Source organism: Phaenicophaeus curvirostris, chromosome 14 (assembly GCF_032191515.1).
Source record: "Phaenicophaeus curvirostris isolate KB17595 chromosome 14, BPBGC_Pcur_1.0, whole genome shotgun sequence".
Lineage (NCBI taxonomy): Eukaryota > Metazoa > Chordata > Aves > Cuculiformes > Cuculidae > Phaenicophaeus > Phaenicophaeus curvirostris.
The window spans coordinates 19,613,249-19,621,038 of record NC_091405.1 but is presented as its reverse complement, the minus strand read 5'-3'; the positions used below and the strand labels follow the sequence as shown (position 1 = coordinate 19,621,038).

The following is a 7,790-nucleotide window of genomic DNA, read 5'->3' as shown; positions in this document are numbered from 1 at the left end:
GGGTCTGGAGAGACAGGACAAGGGGGAACGGCTTTAAATTGGAAGCAGGAGGATTTAGGTTAGACATGAGGAAGAAATTCTTCCTGAGGAGGGTGGGGAGGCCCCGGCCCAGGCTGCCCAGAGCAGGGGTGGCTGCCCCATCCCTGGAGGGGCTCAAGGCCAGGCTGGATGGGGCTGGGAGCCCCTGATCCAGCGGGAGGGGTCCCTGCCCAGGGCAGGGGGGGGACTGGACGGGCTTTGAGGCCCCTTCCGACCCAAAGCGCTGTTTGAGTCTATGATTCCATGACTCTGTTTATGCGTTTTCCTACAGTCTCCGGGCCCCAGGGCCGGGCTGGTGCAGGATGGCGCCCGGAGCGCCCCGCGGGGCGACGGCTTGAGACGCCGCGGAGGCTGCGCCTACTGCCCGGCGCCGTGGCTTAGTTGGTTAAAGCGCCTGTCTAGTAAACAGGAGATCCTGGGTTCGAATCCCAGCGGTGCCTGCGTGGGGCGGTGCTCGCTTTTTTTTCTTTTTTTTTTAACTCTCACGGCGCGTCCCTCCCCTCGCGGAGTCGTTGTTGTTGTAGAGCCAGTGGAATGGCTTTCAAATGTCCTTTTTTTTTTTTTTTTTTTTTTCTTTTTCCCTGTCTCAGATCTTCATTGACCTCCAGCTCGGTCAACAAAGCCTCCAGCCCCCCTGTGCTCTGGGTGCTGGGTGGCTGGGGCCTTGCAGACCTGCCCTTCTCCTCCTGCTCCGCCCTGACGGGAACAAGGCCTCGGGGCTGTTACCTGCAGGAGCTGCCCCGGTCTTTCCCTCGCCGAGAGAGGGGCTGGGGGTGATTTTAGGCCGTAATACGCGGTCGGACACGAAACCCCGAGACTGACCCCGTACCTGGGGAGCCAGGAGTGAGGGGAGGGTCAGAGATGGGTATGGAACGCCTTGGCGGCCTGACCCAGCGGGATGTCATAGAATCATAGAATAACCAGGTTGGAAGAGACCCACGGGATCATCGAGTCCAACCATTCCCATCAATCACTAACCCATGTCCCTCAGCACCTCGTCCACCCGTCCCTTAAACCCCTCCAGGGAAGGTGACTCAACCCCCTCCCTGGGCAGCCTCTGCCAGTGCCCAGTGACCCTTTCTGTGAAGAATTTTTTCCTAATGTCCAGCCTAAACCTCCCCTGGTGGAGCTTGAGGCCATTCCCTCTTGTCCTGTCCCCTGTCACTTGGGAGAAGAGGCCAGCTCCCTCCTCTCCGCAACCTCCTCTCAGGCAGTCATAGAGAGCAATGAGGTCTCCCCTCAGACTCCTCTTCTCCAGGCTAAACCCCCCCAGCTCTCTCAGCTGCTCCTCTTGTTCTCCAGCCCCCTCACCAACTTTGTTGCTCTTCTCTGGACTCGCTCCAGAGCCTCAACATCCTTCTTGTGGTGAGGGGCCCAGAACTGAACACAGGATTCGAGGAGCGGTCTCACCAGTGCCTAGTACAGAGGGAGAAGAACCTCCCTGGCCCTGCTGGTCACGCCGTTTCTGATCCAAGCCAAGATGCCATTGGCCCTCTTGGCCACCTGGGCCACTGATGTCCCTGCCCATCACAGCCGGGTTGGAACTGGATGGTCTGTAAGGTCCCTCCCAACCCAAACTGTTCTAGGATTCCATGTTCTGGCCTGTCACGGTGAGACAGGCCCCAGCTCCATCGCTTCACTCACCGTGAGGGGACGCGTGCTCAGAGAGGGATGTTTCCTTACTCTCAGTCAGGAAATGTCCCTGTGCAAGAGTGAGCAGCGAGTTAACATCCAGTTTCTCGTGAAACTAAAGAAATCTGTGATGAAAACTTTTCAGTGATTGACTGAGGCTGACGGCAAAGAGATCCCAAAGATCCAGTCGGTGCTCAAAGAACCCGTGGCTTGTGGGTAGGTGATGTGAAAGCCGAACTGATGGAGATCCTCAACCGCCTTCCCGAGCTGACCTGTGGAAAACGGCTTTGGATACTGGCAGCCGTGTCAGCTCAGAAGGAGCCGCTGTGGAGGCGATTCGAGGTGATTCTCTTAATTTGTTAAATAAAGTTACAGACACAGTCCCTAAATTCACCAACGGAATTGTTTGAAGTGCTTTAAGGCACACGATGAACCCCTCGGTTAGCATGTCAGAATACTAGTTGTGCCAAAAAGACTCTGTATTATTTATCCTGTGAAATTCTACAAAGATGAGTTTCTAAGGTAGTTTAAAATTACTAGACAAGTCACTAGCACTTAAGCTAAATGTGCGTGTTGAGCGTGTCTGGGGTTTTGGGTTTTTTTTGACATTTACATGTGGACATAGGCCAGAATCTGAAGTAAGATTGTATTTAGAGATTTGTCAATAGTGTTAAAGTTGCATTAAAGCTCATACATGGTTTGCCAAGTACCGGATAGTAAAATCTGTCCTTGTATAAATATTTGCATTTTTATTTTTGACATGATCTGACTATGCTTCCTTTTCCCACTTCTCCCCCAGCTGTTTCACCATCACATCAATAACCAGCGAAGCAGAGCAGTTGCATTTTATACATAATTATCTCATCCACTGCTCTAAGATACAGCAAGTATCTTTCAAAATATTGCAGTGTTTTACATGAAGACCTGTGCTCTAATAAGTATATTTGTATTTTAAACAGGAGACTAAACTATGGAAATAACACTGCTTTACAGAGCTCTGGATTGGGCCAATTGACTTTTAAAGCCCAGGAACTACATTTTCAGAGGTGTCAGCTTCGATTCGAGCTTTGTTCTCAGCTGCTGCTGCTGCAGGTTTTCTCTTTTGGTGTCTATCTGATGTAATTTGAGGACTTAATGTTTGACTTGCATGTGTGAGGCGCACCCCAGTCATGGAAAAAGATATTTTGGCATACTTTATTTGACTTAACCACAGTACCTCTAAGGAACTGTAGGGTAATAAATTTAAGTTACCTGGGTAAGCATATTTTTAATAAGCTTTCACCTTAGACAGTTGTCAAAACCTCCATGATTTGTGCCTGTTATTGAATTATAGCTGAATTAGGAGCACAAAACTAACCTGTTCTTGAGAATCGGCTGCTGCGATTCTATCAAGGTGCTACGGAAGAATAACATATGAAGTAATGGCTTAGCAGCTTAGCATTTATATAAAAATAATGTGGAATGGTGAAATAAAAAGCCACTGCCTGACATTTTAAAGACTCCTCAAAGCGGCAGGAATTGCTCTAGATCTTTAACTCCTGTGCTGTTGTGACTAATAATTTTCTTAGGAGTTTCACAACCAGCTTGTTCTGTGAAACTGTATCTAGAACTTATCACAGTCATGGTGACTCGGTGCTACCGACTCAGTGGTGCTGAGTATTAAGTCCCACTTAATGTAAGAAAATACCTATACTCAAATTTAATCAGAGCAGAGGTGCATCGAGCCCAGCGTCCCCTCTATAACCGTGGCTAATTGCACATGTCTAGGGCAGAATGTAAGCGCAGGGCAAGCATGCAGGGATATTTTGCTGGAAACCCCGCCAGCCTCTGGGGATTTCCAGCTCAGAGTCTTGAACTCTCACATTCAGACCTGATCAAACTCAATTTTCATTTCTCCCTGTCCATAAATAGGCGAAAGTGAAGTGACTCCTGCAGGCAGAAGGGTGAATCAGCGACGTCTTTTTCACAGGGACAGTTGCCTAAAGAAGGAAAATATTAGCAGCAGTCAAATGTTTAGTGGCTGTTTAATGCAGCAGCGATGACAGGCTCAGGGGAAGAGGTTTTCCAGTTTGCCTGTGAGCTGGCATCGCTTTCCGTGCGTTATTCACGGAGATCTGAGTGAAAACGTTTGATGGAAACCTTGAGTGAAGTCACATCGGCTGTTAACCCCAGTTTGTGAGCCTGCCCTTTCGTATCGCCCGGCACGGCGCTCCGTGATGTGTCGTGCTTTGACAGGCATGTCCAGTCTCTCGCCATCTCGCCCGCGTGATGTGATGTGACGTGTGTGTCGTGAGAGGATTTGCCGCAGTGTGATATGTCAGCTCTGAGCTCTGGGAGAGGGGATACTCTAGTCTGCACAGGGGACCACAAAGACATTTTCCAGTTGTTGCTTTGCTGCTTGTAGGAAATATTGAGATGGTTTTATTTGTAAGTAATTTGCAGAAACAATACCTGCAACATTAACGCCTCCTAAGTGTAACATTCCTTTTTGGCCAAAGGGCCTGAGGCGTATGAAAAGGGGAGGCAACTCTCTTTCCTTTTTGCAACAGGTCTCTCTCCTTCAAAAAAACTGCAGTTAGGCTATTATTGAGGTTCAAATGTACAAGGGTATTTTTAACACTTGTCGGTGAGGTAATCAAGAATCGACCTTGCTGACGTCAACGGCAGAACTCCCCCTGACTGTGCTGTAGTCAGGTTCTCATTCAATAGAAGGATAATAAAGAATCTGATTCATAAAGAAGGGAGGAAAAGATGAATCAACACAAGCTGTGTGGGCAGTTTTTCCTGTGTTATTAACTGCCATCAAAACAACAAGGTTTGTGCTTAGCTGCTGTAGGATTTATTATTCTTGACATACACACGACTAAACACAATTAGCCCTTGCATTATTCCTGCTGGAGCGTGCGTTGAGCTCTCGTTGTTGTTAATGGAAACTGTCGAATGCCGAGTTTTTCCAAAAACCCCTTGCTGTTATTTCAACATGAGAAGTATTTTGCAGTTGTCATCTGAGTTACAGCTATTTTTGTGACATAAAGGTTGATTAGGCATTGTGTCTGGGTGATATTTTAAATAAATGTGTCTTTTAGTATGTATACCATATAAAGTAAACATCTTTTTCTTCTGTGGTAGCAAAATGTAGCAGTCCCATCTATTGTAAGAGCAAATAGTATAACCATTTATACCGATAATTTCATTTGACATATCTCAGTGAATGAAAGCACTGGAACATCATAGCCCAGAAATAATTTATTACAGTGTCCCTAATTATTATGGATTTGGGTTAATATTTGGAAGAATGTCTGATATAAACTATTACATTAACTTTAAGTGTTTATTTCTGATTAATTGTATTACGTAGAGAGCTTTTCTCTTAGAATGAATATTTACAGTCAATGACAGAAACTGTCAAATAACGAGCTCAGGCCGTTCTGTTTGGCCAGCCCTAAGTGGCTGTTATTTTCAGGGCTAGACTTCCTCTTTTTTTTAAAAAAAGAAGCATTTTAATTTGCTTGTCATTTTCAGGGAAACAGAATCGCTCAGTTTTTTCTCTGGTGTGGGTTATGCTCTTTTATTCTGTGCTTCTCATGGTCATTTGGATTATCTTTATATAATAAGTATGCATTGATGCATTATCTTACTTGAGCAGGGTACCAATATCTTATTATTTCCCTACTTTTAAAGCAACCCAGACCCAATCCTTGTGCAGTATTATCTGTATTAGCTGAGTTCTGAAGCGTGTTCTTTTATTTCCTAATAGGATGACCTTTAAAGTGTAAGAGCTGTATGTCCTTGGCCACGATAACTGCACGCATGTGGGTGAAGATTGGGATTATCAAACTGCTGCGGTACCATTATCACATGTGATATCCCATGTATGAGAAAATGTATCCAAGGTATTTCTAGCAAATTCCTTCAACGAAACTAGATGGTGTAAGTTTTGCGTGTTGAATGGAAAAAAAAACCTGCTTGAGATTTTTACTTCTTGACTCCAGCCAACTGAAAAGCTGTACAGGTCTCGCAGTTTCTTTACTGCCCCGGAAAACCATTCAGCGCACAGTTAATTTGGGGCACTTGGTCAAATTGAATCTAGTGCCTTGGTTGCCCTGGCTGGAATCCGCCCCTGTTCTGGGACAGCAGAACGTGGTGTGTTTCATGTGCTCCTTTAATGCTGCTTCCCATGAGGACAACAGCCATTTGCTCTGGCAGTCTCTGGCTGCTGCCTGTGGAAGCTGAGCCTGGAACAGGAGGGGAAAAGTAATTAATTAGTCGTTGCAAACACAGGTTTGGAGTGACTGGAGCCCAAGGCTGCTATGATCAGCGTATCTCGTAGAGCAGTGCTGGTGAGACCCGAAACACTGTTGTTTGGATGCAGTGGTCCAAATTGGTGTAATGTGACTGGGAATAAGAGAAGGATTTAGTCACTTCTTTTGATACCATCTTGTTGAATCTCTGACTTAATAATTTCCAAATGATTTCACATAAATTGATTATACGGCTGCTGCTGGTTTCTGTATTTCAGCAGCTCTGAACGTGGGGCCCTCAGGAGAGCATGAAAGTAGATTTAGGGCTGTCTTGACACCCCTCTCTGGCTGCAGCCCGCCTGGCACTGGTGGCGGCTCATTTGGCTGCAGAGCTCGTGGGTGGTACTGGGCGATCGGAAATTGGTTGAGATCTTTGCTCTGTGTCTGTTCTTCCTTGTGAAGAACTTCAGGAAGAATGTTCAGTAATAATCCTTGGAATGAAAATTGCCTGTAAGGAATCATGGAATGGTTTGGGTTGGAAGGGACCCTAAAGCCCATCCAGTCCCCCCCCTGCCATGGGCAGGGACACCTCCCATTGGATCAGGGGCTCCAAGCCCCATCCAACCTGGCCCTGAACGCCTCCAGGGATGGGACAGCCACCCCTGCTCTGGGCAGCCTGGGCCAGGGCCTCCCCACTATCATTGTGAAGAATTTCTTCCTAAGATCTCATCTCAATCTCCCCTCTTTCTGCTTAACCTCAGAGTGCCTCCTTTTTTCAGTAATACAAATATTTCTGAAACAAAGGTAGATAGTAGTAGAATTAAAATTGCGAACGCTTGCCCATCAGAAGTTATATATTGCTAATATTTATTGCATTTACTTTGTGTCCCCTGAACTCTGGACACTATGGAGCTTTGCAGAAATTCTAACGAGCCTTTTTGTGCTGGAATGCATCAAGTAAATTGCCCGCAGATACAGCAAGCCTCGTGGCGAGCTAAATGCAGGCTCTGCAGTGAGTAATTGTAATTGTTTCCAAGTGGGATTACTGTACTTTCAGTAAATCTACAGGCATGGAATGAAATATTTAGAATTGCTTGGCAGTTAAATATTTTCCAATGTGCCTGGCTTTTGTGAAACAGGAAACCTTTGTGATTCATACCTCTATCGCTGCAATCAATGGACGCTGCTTTGCCATTAAGTTCAGTGAATGCAGGATTGAGAACAAATGAACTAATCAGAATACAAAAGTTCTCTGGAATAGGGGTGGGAAGAAGAACTGAATTTGATTGCTACACTGCGTGCTGTGGAGATGGATCGATGCCATGACGACTAATGAAATGATGGTATTATCTCTCTGGGTCGCTATTTTCTTTCAAGTTAGTACAATGCCATTTTTGTGGACATAACTACCACTATTCTTTTGTAGTTAGAGCAGAAGAGCATTGCTGAAGGAAGATTAAAAAGTAACAATTATTGTCATTACTTTCACTTACGAAAGTTATTGTAGCAGAATAATGCAGTAAAGCACAGGTTTTCCTAACTTGCCTGAAAATTATACATGAGCTGCCGTATTTTTAGTATTCAACAACATGAATGCATAAAGATATTTTTTGTTCTTTCGTTCCAAGACGGTCTGTGAATAATGATAGATTCATAAAAGCAAATTAAAGTGAACTCCCAAAGCAACTGGTTGGTTGAGTTAGTGAAAAATCAACACGACCTGTCTATAAATGAGTCTGATAAAGTGAATACAAATTTAACTATAAATAAATATTTATTCTTTTATTCAAATAGGTTTTAAAGCTGGTTTAATCTTTGCAGCATGTCCCCAGTCATGGACAAACCAAAGACTATGCTACCATGGGAAAAAGTGGTATA

At 45.3% G+C, this 7,790-nt stretch overlaps 1 non-coding gene across 1 annotated transcript; it reads left to right on the top strand.

Annotated features, from left to right (window-relative positions):
- Positions 1–405: 405 nt before the first annotated feature.
- On the top strand, positions 406–479 carry TRNAT-AGU (transfer RNA threonine (anticodon AGU)). The gene has a single exon. It is a non-coding gene; the product is annotated as a tRNA-Thr (tRNA).
- Positions 480–7,790: the final 7,311 nt, after the last annotated feature.